General features: G+C 43.0%; 1 pseudogene; it reads left to right on the top strand.

Moving 5' to 3' along the window:
- The first annotated feature begins 323 nt into the window (after positions 1 to 323).
- Positions 324 to 1,842, top strand: LOC147607849 (uncharacterized; annotated as a pseudogene).
- The last annotated feature ends 21,386 nt before the right edge of the window (positions 1,843 to 23,228 follow it).

Below are 23,228 nucleotides of genomic sequence, written 5' to 3' on the forward strand. Positions count from 1 at the left end.
GGGCACACCAAGATTATGTTCCTTTATGCAAGCAATGCAGTGAGGAGGGCCACGAGGAGAAAGATTTCCCTAAAAATAATGCAAAATTAATAGGGGACAAAGGGAAGCAAATTGTAGATGAGGGTCCAAGTACTTTAGCAAATTTAGTGGAAGTAGTCCCTATAGTAGGTGCTAGGAAAGAATCGGCAGTCAGAAAATCTAGAAAGGTGACATTTTCTCATAATCATCCAATGGTGGGAGTTGTCACTAGATCCCAGGGGAAAGTGCAAAGGACTGCGGAAAGCTTGCCGAAATCAACCCAATAAGAAGGAGGAAAAGTAAGCATGCTTAAGGAGGCATCTTTAGAGGAAGTTGCAGAGAGTCAAGAGCCAGTGAGGACGGATGAGCAATCATCTGATCAACCTCCCATAGCACGCGTAGGAAAAGGCCCTCATTTCCAACTTGGTGTAACACCTTTCCCTGGTAGATTAAAAGTACCACGTGCTAAGAAGGTCGGGATAGGTGCTAAAGTTGATCCAAAACCTCAATTTGATTTATGGGATATATTGGAACGGTGTGAGGTGTCTATTAGTCTACCTACATTAGCGGAGATCTCTCCAATATGTCGAAAGCAGATGTATCAATGACTTGCACATCGACTTGCACGTCGACGTTCGCGGGTGAGAAAAGAAGTGACTCCTAAAGAACCTTTGGAAACAGGAGTGCAAGTAATTGATATGTTTATGGATTCTGAGGCTCCGACTATTACGGTAGAAATTGGACATCATCAGGTCATGGGGGTACAGCTAGATGGAGGAGTTGCGGTGAATCTCATGACTGAATACACAATGGAAGAGTTGGGCCTAAAGGGTTTAGAGCCCACAAATATCATGTTGCGAGTAGCAGATCAACATCGAAGTGAAACTATTAGGTCTGCTTCAAGGAGTAAAGACTATAATAGCTGGATTGGAGTTTTGCGTTACCTATCTAGTAGTGCGACCGCATTCCTATGGTGCAGCGTTTCCAATCTTGGTAGGACGACCTTGGTTAGTACAAGCTCGATGTGTTCAAAAGTGGCATAAAGGGATAATAATCATAGGTCCACGCATGGATAGAGTTCAATTGAGGGTTGTGTCTAAAGAATTCTTGAGGGAGTTCACTAAACCACCTTCTACAACCGAAGAAATGACGGGATATGGAAGTGATACATCTGTTGGTGAGGAAGTAGTCCAAGAACGCTTTGCATTAAATAAAGATAAGTATGCTCGTTTTCTTCAAAATGGGTATCAAATGCAAATGGTTGATACGGAGGAGCCTATAATGCAAAAGAGAGAGTGCTCTAACTTTGCTTTGGATGCCGGTATGGGAGAATATCGAGTGCATTTTTCTTCGGAGAATGACTCTGACAATGACATTACCGATTGGTTGTCATCACCAGAGGAGTGTGTAGTGGATTGCTTTTGCATGGATACAATCAAGCAGAGGAGAGCAGACGATGGGGATAAAGCAAGGCACCAAGAGCTATATTCCCTTATTGAGAAATTGCAAGAGCAGTTAGAGCTAGAACGAGTTTTTTCTAGTGAGTCGATGGATGCATTATTAAGGAAGGTGAAGCTGCTAGAGGAAGATAAGGGACGAGCTGAGATAAAAATTAGACATTTGCAAGATTTGACCTTGCAACTTGAAGAGTGCCGTCATGAAGAAGAAACTTCTTGGGAAGCCTTACTTCGAGAAAAAGATCGTGAGAGTGGTCGTTGTCGACAAGAACTCAAATATAATGCGAGGTATACTCGAAAGTTGCTCAGAGATTGTGAGAGATATAAGCAAAAAGATAACAAGAGTGAGGATGGCTCGTCGTTGTAGAAGATGAGTAGAAGGAAAAATAAGTCATTTTCCAGAGAGTTCTTGAAAGCACAATACAATGAAACAATAGGAGGTGATGGAGGAGAGTTCAATGATTGGACTGATTCCAAGATGATTGAGGTAGTGAGGGATGCTTTTATGGTCCAAATTGAGGAGCCTATCAATGATGAAGAGGAAATATACCCTTTAATGGTGATACCTTATACCCATGAAAGTCTTGTAAGTGCTCATTCTTCGCACGAAGAGGAGGAGGAGTGTAACACCAAGCAAAAGTTTCTAGAAAATGTTTGTTTCAAAGTGAGAGACCATCCACCTATACAAGCTAGATCTCGTCGACGATCAGCCTTTGTTTCTGATGCATTAGAAATTACTCAGCGCTGGGAAGTTGAAGAGGGAAAATGCTTTACATTGGGGAGTCAATTGCAAGAACGAACCTTAACTAGATTGAGAGAGGTTCTACAAACATACAAACATGTCTTTGCTTGGTCCTATAAAGACTTGCAGGGAGTGAAACCTGAGATATGCCAGCATTACATTGATTTAGAGCCAAACGCTAGGCCGGTATGCCAACGTCAAAGGTGCACAAACCCTGTCTATGCAGAGCTTGTGAAAGCAGAAATAACAAAGCTGTTAGATGCAGGTTTCATTTATCCTGTGGCATACAGTGAGTGGGTTTCCCCAATTGTAATTATTCCAAAGAAAAATCGTAAGATTAGAATTTGTGTGGATTATCGAAAGCTAAATGATAAGACTAAGAAGGATCACTTTCCATTGCCTTTCACTGATCAAGTTCTAGATCGAGTAGCAGGGCATAAATTGTATTCCTTCTTAGATGGTTTTAGCGGTTATAATCAAATACAAATCCACCCAGATGATCAACCAAAAACCACTTTTACAACAGAATGGGGAACTTATGCTTATCGAGTGATGCCATTTGGATTATGTAATGCTCCATCTACTTTCCAACCGGTGATGATGGCTTCATTTCAAGAGTTTTTACAAAAGTGGATGGAAATCTTTTTGGACGATTTTTCAGTTCAAGGGGATGAGGAGGATATGCCTGAGAAGTTGGCTAAGGTCTTTGATCGTTGTCAGCAAACCGGTATTTCCTTGAATCCGGAGAAATGTGTTTTTGGCATTAAGAAAGGAATCTTGTTAGGTCACGTGATTTCATCTGAGGGCATTACTGTGGATGATAGTAAAATCAATAAGATACGTGATCTGCCTGCTCCTACAACCATGAAGCAATTACGAGGGTTTTTGGGACATGCTAATTATTATCGCCGATTCATATTGAATTTTGCTTCGGTGGTAAACCCTTTAACTACTCTTCTTCGGAAGGATGTACCCTTTGAATGGTCACAAGATTGTTAGGAGGCTTTTGATACGATCAAAGATCGATTGATAAAAGCACCAGTTTTGATACCCCTAGATTGGTCTAAACCTTTTCATATTCATGCAGACGCTTCACACACAGCTGTAGGAGCAGTTCTTTGTCAAGCAGACGATAAGAAGGTGGACCATCCGATTTATTATGCGAGTCAGAATTTGACAGAGACAGAGAGAAATTACACTACAATGGAGAAGGAATGTTTATCCATGGTATTTGTCGTGAATAAATATCGACATTATTTATTGGGCAAGTTCTTTACAATTTATGTGGATCATCAAGCACTAAGATACCTTTTGAACAAGACAGATCTTGCGGGGCGAGTAATTCGCGATCGATGTTACTTTTTCAAGAGTTTGATTTTGAGGTGGTTACTCGTCCTGGAAAATCTCATGTATTGGCGGATCATCTTTCTCGGCTTTTGACTGAGGATATTGAGGAGGGAGTGGATGATGAATTGCCTGATGCGGCATTATTTTTGATCGATTGTACACTTCCTTGGTTTGCGGATATTGTAAATTTCTTGAGCACTGCTCATTATCCAGGAGGCGCCTGCAAGTATGAAAAAAAGAAAATTTTATTGCAATCTCGCCACTACACCCTCTTTGGGTGGTTATTTGTATCGTTATTTTCCTAGGGAGGGGGTGTATCGTCGTTGTGTGCGAGAGAATGAGATACCTTCTATCTTACGTGCACTTCATGATGAGCCATGTGGAGGTCATTTTGCGGGGGAATTAACCGCTCGCAAAGTATTGCTAGCAGGGTATTGGTGGCCAACTGTTTATAAAGACTCTTTCGAGCATTGTAAACGTTATGATATAAGTGTCAACGGGTTGGTCGACCCACACCATAATTTGCGACCCCTTTAAATCCAATCTTGGCTTTAAAACCTTTTGAGAAATGGGGAATTGATTTTGTGGGTCCGATTGATCCACCCACTCGTTATCGATCCAATCGATACATTCTTGTGTGCACGGATTATGTGACCAAGTGGGTTGAAGCTAAACCTTTGAAAACGGATAGGGCATTGGATGTCGCCAAATTTTTATATGAAAATATCATTACTCGTTTTGGTTGTCCGTTGGAGTTGGTGAGTGATCGTGGTTCTCATTTTTTAAATGAGACCATTACGGAATTTACGGAACTTTACAAAATCAAGCATCGAAAATCCACTCCATATTATCCTCGAGCTAATGGTCAAGTGGAGGTGACCAATCGAATACTGGGAACGATTTTAACCAAGACAGTATCAAAAAATCGACGCGATTGGGATGAGCGATTGTTTGGGCTTTGTGGGCATACCGTACCACATTTAAAGTTACAACTCAAAATACACCTTTCACTCTAGTGTATGGTACAGAAGCAATTTTCCCAATAGAGAAGGAAATACCCACATTACGCGTTGCCTTGGAATCTCGACTAGGTGAGAAGGAATCTTTAGAGGCTCGATTACTGGCCTTGGTGAGGTTGGATGAGATACGTTTAACGGCTCTTCAAAATGTTGAGGCGATGCAACATAGACGAAAGGCTTGGCACGATCGTCACATTAAGGTGAGGGAGTTTCAAAAGAATGATCAGGTTTTAGTCTATGACAATCGATATTATAAGTTTCCTGGCAAATTACAAATGAGGTGGTTAGGCCCTTTCAAGGTGTTAGAAGCCTTTAATAATGGTTCTTTGATTGTCCAAGACCCTGATGCTGTAATAGCTCCTTTTCGTGTTAATGGTCTTAGGGTGAAACATTATTTTGTTTAAGTTGGTAATTACGTGGGTCAAGTTGGTTCATTGTATATTTTTCACATGAGTTTTGCTCTTTATTATTTTGCATTGTTTTGATGGGATTGGTGGGTTTATCAGGTTTTGGTGCGATCGATTCGATCTTCTTTCATACAGGTGGTATGGAGTTTTCTCTCAATGCTTTGTTTTATTTTCTTCATCCTTATGTGGTTTGGTTTGGGTGGGATGGTATTTTAGTATTAGTTGTAGACCTTGATTGGGTTGATGAGTTGGAATGGTTGTTTCGGTGGTTGGCTGCCGGGGAATCTCTTCCAATTGCCGAGAGCGACTTTGGTCGCATGGCCCAATCTTTGGCCGTTATTGCGCCAGAGATTTTTGGTTCAGGTGTGGACACCTTAACCGATGCGTCCGATGATTCTTCGGATGATTCTTTTCATCCTGAAGATGTTGTGGTAGACTATCTTGATGAGGAGGATAAGGATGAGGGTTTGGGCTTTGGCCTTCCTCATGGCTTGTATCGGATACTTCTACCTAGAGAGAGTAGTTTTGTTTCGAGAGCTGTACTTTTGAACGAGACAGAGGGCCATGGGGTGACACCTCAACTTTTGCCTTTTGGTGTAGTGAATGCGCATGTGAGTTTTCGCACCGTTTTTTTCTGAGTCCCATGATGTCAATTAGTTTTGTTTTTCTTGTTATTTATTTCCAAAAAAAAACTTGAAAAAGAAACAATTGTTTTGTTTGTGTGATTTGTTATGTGTTTTTGTTGTTTGTTTTGGGTTTGCATGTGGATTGGTTTTTTTTTGTGTTTGTTTGTTTTTAAATTTAGGTACATTATGTTTCTTGGAAGTTGTAAGCTAATTGTTTGAATGGTTAATATGTGCAGATATGGTATTTTCTTTGTATTTTTGCATTGCTAGGTGCAAGGAGATGGGGGAGTAACTTGGGAACAATGATATCATAGTATTGAAGATTGTTTCTGGACATGCAATTTTTGCTACTCAGAGGATATGCAGTGTTCCACAGGTGTATTTTCTCCAATATATTTGGTTATTTTTTTTTGGTATCACTTGCATGGTGTGAGTAATAATGGGGATTGTGAGTTGTGTTAATCCAATTGCAATTGCTTGGTACTTGACTTATATGATTCTTTCTTTTGGAAAGATTTGGGGTTTATTAGTCAAGGATACTAATTCTATGAGTTTCTTGCTGAGCTCTGTAGTAGAAATTGGTCATTACCACATTCATCTTAACTAGGCATGTGCCGCATTGACTATATTTTTTCTCTTTAATGGTAGGTAATAGCTTGGAAGTTCTTAAGAACTCTAGTGGAAGGAACTTTTCTCCCTTATTCTTGGGTTATAATGACCATAATAGTCTCGATTTTCATGATGATCCTGGGGAGGGTTTTCAAATCATTGCCTTTGAAAAATGATGAAAAAAAAGAAGAAAAAAGAGAAAGGAAGAAAAATAAAAATTCAAATGTATGTATGTGGTATATGTGGTCTATCGCCTTAATGGTTCTTGGTAGGTGAGGAGAGTCATGCTGGCAGGGTTGTCAGTACTCTAAACTGATGCCTTGGGCTGTTTTGGGATAGCCATCGCCATGTGAGCTTGGTAGGTTCTTGGAGTCAACCTAGCCGGGTGGCAAGGTCTGAGAATCGCAGCCTAGTTTCATATGGGGTGGTTGCCATTGTGGTGTACATTTGGTATAAAAAAAAAATCAACAGAGAAAAAAAAATTAAAACGAGAAAGGCATGGTTCTGATATAAGGGAATTACAATCAGGCAATGACTTCCATGGTTAGTTGTGCTACTATTGTCTTTATGAAATATGGAAGTGAGTGGAAGGTAGTTTTCCTAGAGTTTTGTAGTTATGGATGGGTTGTTTCCTATTTGTTAAAGTGGAAATATTATAGACATAGTGAGGATGTTGTGGTAGTTGCTAATTTTTACTATTTTTTGGGATTTGATGTTTGCGTAATAAACCTTTTTGGTTTATCTATTGGTTAGTGTTATATAAGTTCTTGTAGTGGTGTTTGCAACTTGGATTTTCATTCACTCATTTATGTGTGCTGATGTGAAGGTGTTGAAGGTTTGTTTTTGTTTTTGTTTGTTTGTTTGGTACGGTATAATTCTAGTGTATGGTTGGTGATTGTTTCAGAGTGATGAAGTGGAGATGTGATGCTAGGCAGTGATGGTGAAGAAGTTAAGTGTGGGGGAAGCTGTAAAGTGAAGTTGCTGCTGTGTTCGCGAGGACGCTCACATTTCAGTGTGGGGGGAATGATGACCCTTGGATAGAAGCCATTTTTAGCAATTTTTAGGGTTTAAATAGGGTCAATTGTGGTTATTTTAGGTGCATTTCCATGGTATTTGAAAGCATATGTGTGTGAAATGTCATGGTATTTGCATGCATCATGATTGTCGATGTTGTCCATTGGTGTAAGCACATTGCATGGGAATGGTGACGATTAATGTTATTTTGTACATAAAGAGGAGGTTGTATGTAAGTGGGTAGAGAGAAGAGAGAGATCGAGGGGAGAGAATGAGGGTTAGTATGATGAGTTTCGAATTCAAGCTTTGAGGATGGTTAGGTGGGAATACAAATTTGTAGACCTTAATGTGGTTATAAATGAAAAAATTCCAAATTAAAAAATGGAGGGGTGGGTAGTTTTAGCACCCGTTGGTATCCGCCAACCTTTGGAGAGAATAAAATAGAAGAGAGAGAGAGGAAGCGCTTCTTTCTCTGGCTGGAGTGAAGAACACGAGGAGGAGGAGGAGGAGGTAAGCCTGCACGTTTGTTTGTTTGTTAATTCTGTACATAAAAAGAAAGTATGGGTGTGTGCGTGTCTTGTATGGAAGTTGGCTGCCTGCGCATCACAAGGAGGAGGGTTGGCTGTTGCACGTAGGCCAAGCCCTTGGCCAAGTGTTGGCCTACACAACACAGAGGGGGCGCATGTAGGTTGGTGAGGAGGCCGCCTTGCTGCGCTAACGCCAAAAGACCGGGTCCGACGCATGGGGCGCTAGAGCCTGTGGTCTCGGCTGGTGCGCCATGCACTTGAGGGTGCGATGATGCAGTGAGCTGGTCGAGGCTCGTGAGCCATGTGCCTCAGGGAAGGCACGTCGCCGTTCACCTCGCGATGGTGGGCTTCTGCGACGACTGAGGGCCTGTGGGCGGCCTGTGCACCATAGGATGGTCGCAATGTCATGCGCTGAAGGGCAAGCGAGTAGTCGTGCGCCTATGGATGGCCGGGCTGGAGTGCTAGGAACTAAGGGGCTCAATACTACACGCAGCAGATGCGAATGAGAAATCCAGCAAAGTCTTTGATGATGCAGGAGCATATCGACAAACTCCAAGCTCTTCAGCGGAGGTTCTTCGGGTTGGGAAGGAGATATCATCAGAGGATATGGCCATCACCTTGCTGTCTCATCTATCCTCTCAGTACTCAGCTTTCTATTCCTCTTTGATCACCAGTGGGAGGCTCAGCACTATTACTTGGGAGGAGCTTGTGCTGATGATATTGGACTAGGAGGTACGGTTTCTGAACCCTCCATAGGGTGGAGGTTTTGAGGCTTTGACTGGCCAGTGGGGTCGAAAGGCCGCAATAATAACAACAACAACAAGGGCAAAGGGAAGTCTTTACAGTCAAAGTCTTGTGAGAAGAAGCTAGACTCCGATCGTGAAGACTTGAAAGCTATGCGGACTTGTAACCATTATTGGAGGAAATGTCCTCAACGGAGCACTGAGAAAGGTGCAGATTCCTCAATTGCAACCGTGTAGACTCCAACGTTTGTTGGGGATTATGGACACCAGAGCTTCATCTTCTTTGAACATGGAGGCGGTTGGTCTCACCCATTGTTGGGGGTACTCGAGAGTGGATTCTAGATAGTGGTGCTTCCAGACACATAACTCCTTCCCGAGAGTTAATCACAGGACCTTCGTAGGCAAACATGTCACATCTTTATTGGCGACAAGTCCACTATCCCAATTCACAAAGTGAGGATAGGTTGGAGATTGTCCCGATGGCAAAGGGGGGAAGCATTCCTCCCTAGTTCTTTATGTTCCATCTCTTGGTTTTCATCTTTTGTTAGTGCACGAGGTTTGCAAGACTGGCATGCGGGTGGAGTTTGATGAGCATTCAATTGCTATCCACCAGGGCAAAGCAACAAGCCAAGTTGTTTGGGAAGGCGGAGTGGAGAATGGGATTTACAAACTTTCAACACTCTCTTCCCTTACATGTACTCAGCTCGGTAATTTGTGGCATCTTCCTTTCGGCCACTTGAATGTGGATGTGCTGCGGCGGGCTTTATGGGACCAAATGGTGGATGGCTTGCCAAATGTTGGCAGCAGGCAAGGACATTGTAGTGCTTGCATTCGTGTGGGTATTAGCATAGGGAGTCTTTTCCGAGGGCAGGCTACCAGTATGCAGGCTTTGAAACGACTCGAGTTGATTCACATTGACTTATGTGGGCCCATGCAGACCCCATCATAGTAGCAATGAAACACATTTCCAACATTTAGGAAATGTGTATGAAACATCTACATGTTTCATATGTTGGAAACTTAGTTTCAAACAAACTTTTTTTAAAACCTAAAAACAAAAAACGAATGGTACAGGCTGCATTGTTTTCCACAAGCAAATGTGAAAGTACACTTGCGTCGTTCAGTACCCATCGCCTTTCTTCCTAAGAATGTCGACCTCTGGCATCTGCACTCCTGGGACCAAGTGAAGGTGAGCCTAGTGCTTGTCATCCTTGGGCCTTCACCAACTCTATTCTTGTCCTACAGCCTATTCTCTCTCTAGAATCTCATCATGCCGAGGAAGAGTTCTCCTTTATGGGACAATGTGACCTTTGATGTTGTGAATGCAAGATATGGTGGGAGTGACATAACAAAATGGACTTGCAAGTTTTGTTTTTAGAAGCACCATGGAGTTGCTCAGAGATTGAAGGCTCATTTTTCCCGAAAAAAGGTTTTGGCATTGGCTTTTGTACAAAAGTCCGGAAGAATGTTTATGATAGCCTCAAGGCCTGGAAAGCTAAAATGTTGGGCATTTCTATTGATAGAGTGCAGAAGAATGTTTATGATAGCCTCAAGGCCTAGAAATCTAAAATGTTGGGCATTTCTATTCATAGAGTTCCTACATGGGATCAGCCTGAGACATCTCTCGCCCCAAGAGAAGTGCTCTTCCTCTATTCAAGCAAGGAGATATGAGAGTAGCCATGCAAAAGGTAGCTATGAAGGAAGCAACTAGTGAGGTCACAAAGTTGTTTGTGCAATGTGCATTATCTTTTCATATCTCACTCAGACTCCTTGATGGAAGTGGGCCATGTATGCCATCTTTCGCATTGGGCATGAGTGGGAGGGTCCGAACTATGAGACATTGTGCACCAAGGAGCTTCGCTATGAGAAGGAAGCTTTGTCAAGAGAGTTGGAGCCTTTGAAGGAAACTTGGGAGAAGTATGGATGTACTTTGCTTTGGGATTTGCTTTGGGGATGGATGGTCAGATGTGAGAAAGAGGAATGTATACAATATTTTGGTTTCTTCTTGCAAAGGAACCATGTTTCTCTATGCCATAGATGCATCAGCCTCTGCAAGGATTGTGGTTACAGGTGAATTTATATGGTATCACTTACGCAAGGCAATCAATGAAATAGGTGCAAACAACATCGTGTAGGTCATTACAGATAATGGGTCAAACTGTGTGGCCATGGGGATGATGCTTAAGGAGGAGTTCTCCACAATAGTTTGGACACCTTGTGCCACACATAGCCTGGACCTCATGATTGAGGATGTGGGGAAGCTACCTTGGGTGTCTCATATTTTCTCTGCGGCAACAAGCATGGGCAAGAGACCCAAGGTCTTGAGCATGTACAGGGCAAACAGTGACCTTGAGCTTATAAAGCCTTCGAAGACAAGGTTTGGGTATGTGTTCATAGTATTGGAGAGGCTTGTCAGAGTACGACATGGCTTGCTATGCGTAGAGTTGTTTGCCGTGAGTGGCAACGATGGGAGGATAAGAATGATCCTAAGGCACTGGATTTTTGTTGGATGGTCTCATGAGAGATGCTTGGTGGGAGGATGTAACAAGCCTAGTGAAGATGATAAACCCAGCATTCTCCGATTGAGAGACATGGAGGGGAGCACTATTGGCCTTCTTTGTGAATTCATGGACAAAATAGGAGAAGCTCTTGACTTATGTACTCCATCGTCTGTAGCTAGGTACTCATTCTTAGCAATTGCCCATGGCTAAAGAATATTTATAACTTTATGTTTTCATTCTCTCTAAACTTTGTTACTCTTGGATTTTCTTATAATTGGTCCAGGATCTAAAAGGCATATGGAACCATCGTTGGATTGGTTTCACAGGCCCATTCATGCCGTTGCCCATATCCTTCATCCTCTATGGAGGAGTGAGGAGGAGTATGTGAACAAAGAATTAGAAGATGGATGGACAACAACCTACATGAGCAAGCTTGTGGGAGATGACGATGATCTGCTCTTGAAGCTGGAGGATGAATGTCTTATACTCCGCAATCAAAGTGGTGTTTTTGGGTCACGTACTGGAGAGAGAGAGGACACTCAGTTGTTGCAGCCAGTTTCTTGGTGGGAGAAATACGACATTGAGGCACCTCACTTGGTCAGACACGGGACTCGGGATTTAGCCCCAATAGTTTGTTATTAGAAATTTGAAGTATGTTCCTATAATATGAACAATGAGGATGTGTAAATTGTTTTCTTTATAGCTATGCGAGTTCTCTCTCAGAACTGTAGCTCCGGGCCTTGTGAGAGAAACTGGAGTACATGGGCCTTACTCCATACCAAGAAGAGAAATAGACTGGCCACAACACAATTGGAGAGGTTAGTCTTTTGCCACTACAATCTACGATTGATTGAGCAAAAGGACTACCCTATAGAGCCCTGCCAAGTCAACCCAAACAAGATAGACATCACAAATTGCAATGAGCTACCCGATATTCCACAAGAGGAGAGGGATATATACACCAGCATGCTCTATGAGGAAATCATTACTCCATCTCACGGCACACAATCTCAGGTAAGAGTTTCAATTGGTGCCAATACTTCGCATGCATCTCCACCTAATGAGGATGCATTTCAGGAGTATTTTGGGAGTGGCACTAGTAGTGTGAGGATGAGGCTGATGATACAGATGAGGATATGGATTTGCCTGAGGGTCAGGAGATGATGATGAGTCTTGACTCTTAAGTCTTCTATTGTAAGAATCAGGACTCATAATTTAGGATTTCATTTACAGTTAGACTTATGTTATTTACATTTATCTTTAGTCTCTTTATGAATCATGTGAGTCTGTGACACGGTTTATCATTGATGACTCCAGAGTGAAGGGATTTCATTTACATGATTCATATGTAATCTCGTTTGAGTCATTATTCATCTATGCTTCTGCTTAGTGCTATAATCATTGTTGTCTGTTGAATGTTCATTTATGTAGCATGCTTTTATGTACAATGATGAATCATGATCAATCTGTGTTTGCTATGTATCATGTATGAGTCATATTCTATATATGTATAAATTTCCATAGTTATTTTTCAGTCCGAACGAAACCCATTTCTTACATTTTACGAAACTCATACAACACCTATGAAACCCATTTCATAGCCAACGCAAGAGGCTCCGTGTTCTATTTGGGTACCGAAGTGGTTGTCGTGTTAACAATCCAAAAATGGGATTGATTATGGTGAAGGACAATAATTAAGCAACATAATTAAGGTGGGTTATACCACACTAAGAACTCCATGAGAGAGAGAGAGAGATTGCACACTCAACACTTGATCTCTTTTGCATATACAATGAACCATACAATGATATAGGCTTTCAAGCCTTATCCCACTTCACACATCATCATCCATGTGGCAACTCCTTTTCCACTCTTTTGGTCAACACTCACACACCATTCAATATTACATGTGGCATTCCTATCTTGCCACAATATCTTGCACTTCTAGGATGCTTTCCCACATACACATACACCGAAGATTACATCTCTCAACCCCCCCTCTTAAATCGAGGTGTTCCACAACTCACCCATCATCCATCACCCATATCAATGTAGCATTACACAAACGCAATCGCTACCTCTCAACACTCCCCCTTAATGATACATTGGAGTGTCCATCAAACAACATGTGTGCGCGTGTCTGCCATCTTAGACACCAAGTCCATTTTGAGCCAACTCGCTCACAGCGGAACCACTGAGTCCAATTTGAACGTAGAAGTTCGGGTGGTGGGAACCAACCCATGCACATGCACCTCACACGTGCATTGCTCATGCACACATCACACAACAACCATTTCGAGCTTCTAGGTGAGTTCGTGCAGGGCGACCCTCATACCATGGGTGAATACACATCTCGTTTTGAGCACACATGCTCGGGCACGGTTACCCATCATCAATTGTGGGTGAGAATAAAAATTACAAAGCGTTTTGGCCAAAGGCGGGAAGCGGACCCAATGCAAAAAAGCATCCATGGATGAAGCCAATATTTGCTCAATGTTTTAGGGTCTAAGGAAGATACAATTACATTTTGCATATTAAACCATACTGTGGGCAAAAAATGCAAGAAGAATATGCACCACAAAAATAGCGGCTAAGGTTGTGACCCTTATAGTTTTGAGCCACAAAATAAGGAGCAATCCGTCGTCGTCTCCTTCTTGACAATCTCCACAAGTCACGGGTTTTGAGCTGATCCTGTTTGTGGATCTCTCGCAAGTCTGACCGTGTTCTTTGTCTTCCAACTGAGCACGTCATCTCCACAAATAGCTCTATTTTTCTTTTCTAGTTTGAGCTTCTTCTCATGTGCTCCGAGTATCTGTGAGCTTCATCCTCCAAGGTCTCACTTGCTTCCAAAATCTCTTGCATAGCATTCTGGTCTAGCTGAGCACCCCAGTTCCCGTGACCTGCACCATCATGCTTGATCTCACTTCCACGTCCCGAGCCACTTTCTGCTATCAAAATACAACGTCCAGAGTGCTCTTCCCCATTAGCAATGTACCCGCGTACTCTGCCACATTCGCGTCCACACGACCAGCATCATATGGCCGCCTACCCTCACCATCATCTCTTAGAGACACAAAATCTCCATTCATGGCAGGGCTGCCACCAATGTGACCTCCCCTACCACCACTCCGTGTGCAATAAAAAATTGCTACTTTTAGATTCTTTACTGTGTTTCTATTCCATCCTCTACCTTGTGTACTGCATCAAGGGCTTCCATTTCCTTCTTTTGGAGAGCTGCAAACATAACTGAATGCTCTTCCTTGACTGCACCTTGCAGCCCGTATTGACTGCACTTCTTTGCCTCGTGAACCCCTTGCATGAGGTTCACATTGACCACTAACATGGCCACAATGAGCTCTTGATTGAGCTCCACAATGCATGCTATCTTGCATGCTCCTTCAAGGGTTCTTTCTTTGAGTTTCTCCCATTAGAAACCATAGGTGCATTCACATGTGAAAGTTTCCACTACTTCCACCACTCTCATTCATTTTCTATGAGCGAGCACATGTGCATCCTCCTCTTGATGCACATACATGTGAAATCCATTGAGTCCACCATCTCACTTGCCATCATCTTGACAAGCATGCACCTCCACACATGCTCTTTGTCCAAGTGCAAAGAACCATAGGATTTACAAATCCCATCAGCCACAGCAACCCTTCAACATTGAGCATTTTTCCATGCTCAAAACCAAAAACTTTGAGGCAAAACTTTACAAAACCAGCCTTCTTGAGGCATAATCAGCAGCATATCTTCTCTTGGCAGCTTCTCCTTGACGCGATGATGAGAAGACTCCATAGCCTTCATAATGCTGAAATCTCCATTTTCAGCTACCATATGATGAGCAAGTTTTCCATGTTGCAAAATTCCCATTTGCAACTCTTGGGCAGCTTCTATGCAACCTCCTTGCTACAAATCTCCTCTCAAACTTGAGAATGGCAGCTCCAAATCTCTCTCAAATCCTCACAAATGCAAATCCAAATCCAAATGATAATATGAGTGTGCATATTTTTTCTTTCATATAACTGAAAATAATGCTTAATCAAAGAACTCTCTCACAAACAAGAAAACTATACATAAATATCCACCATGACCAAGAGCCCACCCAAGCTCTGATACCATGTTAACAATCCAAAAATGGGATTGATCATGGTGAAGGACAAGCAACATAATTAAGGTGGGCTATACCACACTAGGAACTCCATGAGAGAGAGAGAGATTGCACACTCAACACTTGATCTCTGTTGCATATACAATGAACCATACAATGATATAGGCTTTCTAGCCTTATCCCACTTTACACATCATCATTCATGTGGCAACTCCTTTTCCACTCTTTTGGTCACTCACACACCATTCAATATTACATGTGGCATTCCTATCTTTCCACAATATCTTGCACCTCTAGGGTGCTTTCCCACATACACACACACCGAAGATTGCATCTCTCAATATGTTTGACACCATTTGAGAGTCTGGTGATGGAGTATCCCTTTGAGTGTACCACGGAGGATGGACCTCAAAGATCGCATAGAGTTCATGTGACAAATGTCAGCCAGAGGAGCATAATTTACAGGTAAATTATGCCTTGATGTCTCCGATCATTTGGGATAAGGACTCTACTTCAGTTAAGGAAGCTCTTTTCCAAGAGACTTGGAGGAAAGCAATGCAAGTGGAACAGAAAGCCATAGAGAAGAATGGGACTTGGGAGTTGGTTCCGAGGCCGTCAAAATGGTCAGTCTCATTGGTGTCAAGTGGGTTTACAAACCAAGTATAAGTCCGATGGGTCTGTGGACAAGACTTGGGGCTAAGGGCTATGCTCAACGGTGGCTTGGCATCGACTATGATGACACTTTTGCACCGACAGCTAGGATGGCCACGATTCGGTCAGTTCTTGTCCTTGCCTCTCATGAGCAATGGCTAGTGTATCAGATGGATGTCAAATCTATGTTCCTAAATGGTGACTTGTAGGAGGAGGTGTATATTGAGCAACCTCCTGGCTTTGAGGTACCGGGCTCAAAAGGTATGGTTTGGCTCTAACGGCTTGGAACCAAAAGATTGATACTTTCTTTTAGAAACAGGGTTTTTGGGGATCAGTTGTTGTTGCAGATCCAAACTTGTCTCTCTTTAGGGAACGTGGTATGGTCACTTTGATTATCCTCTATGTGGATGATTTTTTCCTCACTGGAAACCATGTTGAGCACATAGCCATTGGCAAAGGCTGCCCTATTTGAGGATTTTGAGATGACGGATTTAGGCTTACTCCATTTCTTTTTGGGATTGGAGATTTGGCAGACCTAGAGGGGGTTCTTTCTTTCTCATCAGCCAGGTATGTTCATGAGTTGCTTGTAACATGTGGAAGCTTCACGGTGGAATTGGTACCTTCAATGCTTAGATGAATACAATGCATGGTAACTTCAATGCATGGTAACTACAATGCTTAGATGAAGTTGCTTGGTAACTTCAACTTCAAGCAATCTGTCATGACGAATACAATGCACAAAATTGAAGTACATGTGCAGAAAATAGAGAGAGAGAAAGAGGGAGAAGAGGACACAATATTGGGTCCCAAATACCCTCTGATAATGTATTTGCTTTATTGGAATGATATAAATCAAAAAATAAAGACATAATCTTGCCCTGCACTTCAACACCTTGATTGGCTTCCCCTTGGCTGTCCTGGCCCTTGGAATGCTGCAAGCCTTTGTGAATTATGAGATGATGGATTGAATATAGGGCTTGGGTATTTATACCTCTTCATGCATCCAAACGGAGTTAAGAGAATTTGCCAAAGAATCCATGCTTGGCATCATGCTTTCATTTGAAGTTCCTTCAATGATATCTGTTTTCCCTGTTTGAAGCGTGTGCACTCCATTTCCCCACTCTGCACTCTCAACTTCCAAGCTTGCAGAAACCATCTCTGCACCTTCACAATTAGACCACTTGTCATCAACAGGGATCCATCCTTTAACAGTGCAGATGTATTCCGAGTAGTCAGTTTGAAGTTTAGCTTGATTGTATAGTTCACAAATGCGATCTGTAAGTGTAGAAGCTTTGAACATGGCACAATCTCCCCTAGAAATTAACTGCATAAAAAGCCGTTACACATTTAAACAAATCTTAGTTCCCACATATGATTTGAAAGTGTGTCTAACAAAGGCAATGCAATTGGATGTTCTCTCTCTCTCTCTCTCTCTCTCTCTCTCTCTCTCATATACGTTCATCAAGTCACATGAAATCTTGGATCTAAGAAGGATCAAAGCACAAGTTTAAATCCATGATTAAGGATTAATCTATTTCTTTTCATTGTACTTAATACAAGTAGAGAAGGTTTACTTGTAAATGCTTGTGTGTTAAAGTCTTCCGTTGTTCATTCCATCTCTCCTCAAAACTTGCATTGCACCACTATACTTGCATTTGGAATCAAACCTTGCTTCAGCTAGGCTTGTGTGCAAGTGGCTCGAGTGTTAATAGGATAAAAGGCACTTACATGCTTCCCCATTGCATCCACCTATACGGTCATCGTATAGAATATCCAAGTGGATCTCCTGTTATGTACCTAACACTAATCCTTGGGATTAGTGGCCTAATTGTGAGGGACTCCTCCCAAGGATCACCTAATACACATGCATAAACAAGATTAGGAAAACCAACTAAAAGGGGTGCAGGGCAAGCTCACCACCTAGCCATAGGTTCACATCCGCAAACCTCCCCTAAGTCAAGAGATAAGGTTCCACTTCCAAGAGTCCATGCTAGTCAGTCCTGGCGTCCCATACCACCAGTGCATGCCCACAAGGGTCCTCGGCAAGACTACCAATTATCTGCCATGTCCATGGTACGAGTAAGCCTCTTGGTCCAAGTCTAGACCACGATGAATCACTAATAACCCAAGACTCACCTATATAGTGCTTATTGCTGCTATAAATAACAGTCTAGTCAATAGCCAATAACCTTGGTTTTATTAAATCTGAACCTTAGCCACCTAAATCTGCCTACTTTCCCTAATCTTAGAGCTCCCGTAACCCTGCTGGTTAGTCCCTAACCCCAAGGGCTAGTGGTAGGTGTTGAGATATCGAGCTCATCTAGTGAGGCGGTGGACACTGATGACCCACCTGGGGGATAGGCCCCACACTTACACCACTGGCATGGTTGGTGAGATCATGGGTGATATGCAGTCGGTGGGATGACAGGCTGTGTGACAGCCATTCTAGAGACTGGCATAGTTATAGCGCCAGCTCATTTAGTTGGGTCTACACTATAGAGAACCCTAGTATGTATCTAGTTGAGTACCTTTTCATGTGTGTACTCTTATCTTTGTATATGCGGTGTTGAGTGTTCATTGAAGAAGAAGAAGATTTTCAGCCTCTCACCTTGTGTGTTCTCTTTTAGGGTTTTGTGTGTGTGTGTGTGCTTGCAAGAGCTCAAGCTCTCTTCTCCCCTGCATCTTTTCATGGTATCAGAGCCTGGTTCATGCTAAGGGCTGAGCTGCAAGCAAGAGAAGCACAGGAAGCGGTACGAGGATAAGAGATTCAACTACTCTTCCCTATTTGTGTTGGTGACTACACCCTTGTCGGGAGCTCTACGGGAGGCACCGGCAAACAATCTTTGATTGAGGAGCTTTCTTCATAGGAGTAAAGCTATAGGGTAACTATACCGTCCTATCGGACAACATTTTGTGGGCCGAAAACGCGTTTAGGGCACGTCAAGACCTCCGTTTTTCAGAAAGCAGGCGATTTCAAGCACTGCGGGTAAGTCATCGATTCTCTACAGAACTTTGTTTTAAGAAGTGCAGGAAGACAGATTGGCTGTGCAGACACTGTGTGTGCTGCAAGGAGGTCAACAGTTGCCACCACTGGGTGTATGTATGCACATTGAGGTCACTGGTTGTGACATTTGAGTGTACTACAGTACCGCTACAGAAAATACAGCAGTTTATGCAGGACAAACCAGAGTGCTGTTTCTGGTAAATTTGTGTGTCTGGCAAGATGTCAAATGATGGCATAAACCAGATTGTGGCTGAGAAGCTTGATAAGAACAACTTATGGGAAAGGGTTATTGGGACTACATAGAAGGTGAGCGTGAAGAGACACCGGAGATACCAGAGATCAATCCGACTACTGTAGATGTGAAAGAGTTCAAGGATTGAAACCAAGGAGCCAGAAAAGTTATGTATTGGCTCTCTATCAGTATACAGGACACCATGATTGGGCACATACAGGATGCCAAGTCTCCCAAGGAGGCATGGGACACCTTGGTAAAACTCTATGAAACAAATACCAAGGTACGAAAGATACAGTTAAAGAATGAACTTCATACTGTGGAGAAAAAGAGTATGTCTGTGAATCCCTATGCATTGAAGATAAAGGGTATTGTGGAATCCCTTGCATCTATTGGTGTTTCAGTAGATGATGATGATAAGGTGAAAGTCTGTCTACGTGGTCTCGGGCCACAATACAAGGCATTCAAGACGTCTATTCAGACTCGAGAAAACATTCCCAATTTTACATATGGCATTGATTATGAGGAAACTTTCAGCCCAGTTGCCAAGATGGCAACAGTGAGAGTTGTGATAGCAGTGGCTGCGTCAAAGAAATGGTCTTTACATCAGATGGATGTAAAGAATGCATTCTTGCATGGGGATTTACAGGAAGAGGTGTATATGTTGCAGCCACCTGGTTATGAGGATGTGAGTCACCCCGAGCATGTTTGCAGGTTGAAGAAAGCCTTGTATGGCTTAAAACAAGCACCAAGAGCATGGTCTGACAAGATTTCTGAATATCTTGTCACTATTGGCTTTCATGTAGCCAAGGCAGATTTCTCGTTGTATGTGAGACACGGTGATAGAGGGGTTGTGCTTGTTGTCATCTATGTAGATGACTTGATCATTTTACGGGGGACCATGATGCAGAGATCTTTGATGTAAAGATCTTGCTTAGACAGAAGTTTGAGATGAAGGATCTGGGAGAGCTCAGATATTTCTTGGGCATTGAGGTGATTAGGTCACCACATGGTATTGGATTACTGTAGAGACAGTATGGTTTGGACATGTTGTCCAAGTATGATATGACAGGCTGTAAGCCTATCTCAGTGCCATTGGATGAGAACGGCAAGTTGAGTGCAGATTCACGAGAGATTTTGGAGGATCCTACTATGTATAGGTGCATAGTAGGAAGCTTGATCTACATGATGATCACCACGCCAGATTTGAGTTATGCTGTTGTTAGGTTGGTGAGTCAGTTTATGCAGGTTCCTCGGAAGTCGCATTTGGATGCAGTGAAACGCATACTGAGGTATGTGAGGTCTACTTTGCATTGTAGACTATTTTATGAAACTAGGACAGAGATATGTGTACATGGATACACATATGCTCATTGGGCTGGTAGTATCTCAGATAGAAGATCTACTAGTGACTTCATGTTTTCTTTGGGGAGTGCTGCTGTGACTTGGAGCAACAAGAAGCAACCTACGGTTGCTCTATCCAGTATAGAGACCGAGCATAGAGGAGCTGCTATGGCACCATGTGAGGTAGCTTGGTTGAGAAAGCTACTTGCAGATTTGGGTCTATCAGTGGATAGACAAGTTGTCATTTCCTGTGACAACATTAGTAGTATACAGTTGACCAAGAACCCAGTTTTTCATGCTCGCACAAAGCATATAGAGGTCCACTACCATTTTGTCAGAGAGAAGGTCTTGGCAGGAGACCTTAACCTTGTTTATGTTAGTACACAGGATCAGGTAGCTAACATCTTCACCAAAGCATTGGGTACAAAGAAGCTCCGTAGATTCAAGGCTTCGCTTGGTGTACATGAGATGGAGTTGAGCTCGAGAGGGAGTGTTTTGCCTTGGTTTGACTAGAAGGCAATTGGTGACTGCTTTGCCTTGGTTGGTGACCAAGGGTTTGCTTTCTTTGAAGAGAAGTTGGTTATTGCTTTGCCCTGTTTTGTGACCGAGGGCTTTCTTTGTTGAGAAGTTGGTGACTGCTTTACTGAGGTTGGTGCCCGAGAGCTTGTATTTCTTTGTTTTCACTAATTTTGGATAAATCTGGTGCTTGGCAAAGGAGTTGATCTCCCGTAGGCACCCGCATCTTGTACAAGAGAGAATACTCTATTGGTAATAAAGATACCTCAGGGGTAGGCTGGCCCAACTTTAGCCCCTAGTGGTGTGTCATGTGCAAGATTATCTTATGTGGTTTCAGGATGTATATGTTTATGATGCATGTGACAAATGTATGTTGTATTGATAAATGCACTTGATGTGATGGATGGTGAATATGTGCTACGTTTTCGCCATTAGTTTCTGTATTCATGCGCCCCCCTGTGACATTCCCTCTCTCTCTCTCATTCTCTCTCTGTCCAATGCTATAGCCATATACTTCTTTTTTCATCCAATATAACTTCACTCTAGCTGTCCAACTGGGAAAAAACCAGTCCCCCTCCCAACTACTACTAGCAAAAATGGAAAAAATGAAAAAAACAGGAACATGATCAAGGTGTGAGGGCACGGCACGAGAGGGCTGGGTGTGTGTGAGGGGACGACACGCGAGGGCTGGGGTGGGTGAGCGGGCACACCCACATCACTAGCCCTCACTCCCTACAATGTAATATGGTACAGACAAGAGATGACTGCTAACATCCCCTCTCAGCTCCTAGATGTGGAACCAACCCCAATGAGTTGGAGTGCTGACGGAGCATCTGCTAAGGGAGAGGCTTTGTGAAGAGGTACAGACAAGAGATGACTGCTAACATCCCCTCTCAGCTCCTAGATGTGGAACCAACCCCAATGAGTTGGAGTGCTGACGGAGCATCTGCTAAGGGAGAGGCTTTGTGAAGAGGTTCGCCGCATCGCTCCCGAGCCAAGGGTAAAGCCATATCCTGAAGTCGATCTCCTCGTGTCTGGATCTCCTCCCCAATCTGAGTCACTCCAATCTTGGAATCTGGCTTGGTCCTTGGATCCCCCTCAAGTGTCATAAAAGAGTCCAAGATCCTTTGTACCCTACAAATACTGCAAGATTTGCAATCCAACGTCAACCTAATCATCTCGAAAATCAATTATCCATGTGCAGGTCAAGGCGATTATCAAAGGCCACAGGTATGAAAATCAACAATGAATATGATGCTTGTTCTGAAGAGAAAGTGCAGTCTATGGAACATGTTGTGCCTTGTGATATTGTCCAACAGAAAATGTATGAAGCAGAACTGGAACTTCTTGATCACAGTCCATGGGCAGCACTAGCATTCGATCAGATGGTATTTCTTGCTGTGTCATGTCCTGCTCCAGAGCCTGCGAGCCCACATCGGTCTGCAGAATGAGGGGCTAACTCTGCTTTACTTGCAATGCTCATTCCAAGTATGCTTCAAATGGCTCGGGATGGAATTTGTGTTTCTTCTTGTGAGAATTCACTTATAAAGTCGGATTCTGTACAGAGACTAGATACGCAGGACCTACCAGCTCCTGTGCACCACCTTGCTGCTTGCGTATTGAATTCAGAAGAGTCCGACAAAAGGAACATGCAGCAAAGAGATGCAACTGGAGCTGGGTTGAGGAGAGAGGGAGCGTCAGGTGAACAACCTTTGCAGCCAGGTGAAAATGTCCTGTCAAGAAGTGAATGTCCACCCCATTTTTGTGAACCTCTGAATGGATCGACCTCTTTCATACTTTGGAGACATTTTCAGAGCGCTTTGACAGGCTGGAGTCATTATGTGTGCGCTTCGAAGGACTTTTGAAAGGTTGGATCAGCGAATCACACATGATTTAGAAGCACAGCATAGTAAGGCTTCCAGAGACAGCTCTCCTGTAGACGCATCTCTAGAGCTACAGTACCCTTCTGTAGATGCTTCTCAAGGGCAAGGGCAACACAGTGCAGGAGAACCGTGCTCATCTTCAAGCACACAGTATCTTTCTGTGCCTGTTCTATCACCTGGATCTGAGTCCAAGGTGGAAGTTTCGTCTGCATTGACTCAAATCACCAAACATGATAACTTAAGAGCACAAGATATACTCAAGAAGGGACTAAACCCGTCCTGGAATGGCGTTGTAGATACCGAGGAGTCAGACTGCTCGGTCATTGAAAACGTGGTAAGGGAGGCTGGCTTCTTCAGTAACCCATGCTCTAGCAAGTGGGTGCCCACTCTGTCCTGTCCATCCCTGGACGATGCTTGGGCTTCAGCACTCTCTGCATTTGCTTCCTCTTACACGCCAATTGTTGATGTGCACTACTC

Source organism: Cibotium barometz, chromosome 54 (genome assembly GCF_041138505.1).
Source record: "Cibotium barometz isolate CiBa-2024 chromosome 54, ASM4113850v1, whole genome shotgun sequence".
Taxonomy (NCBI): Eukaryota; Viridiplantae; Streptophyta; class Polypodiopsida; order Cyatheales; family Cibotiaceae; genus Cibotium; species Cibotium barometz.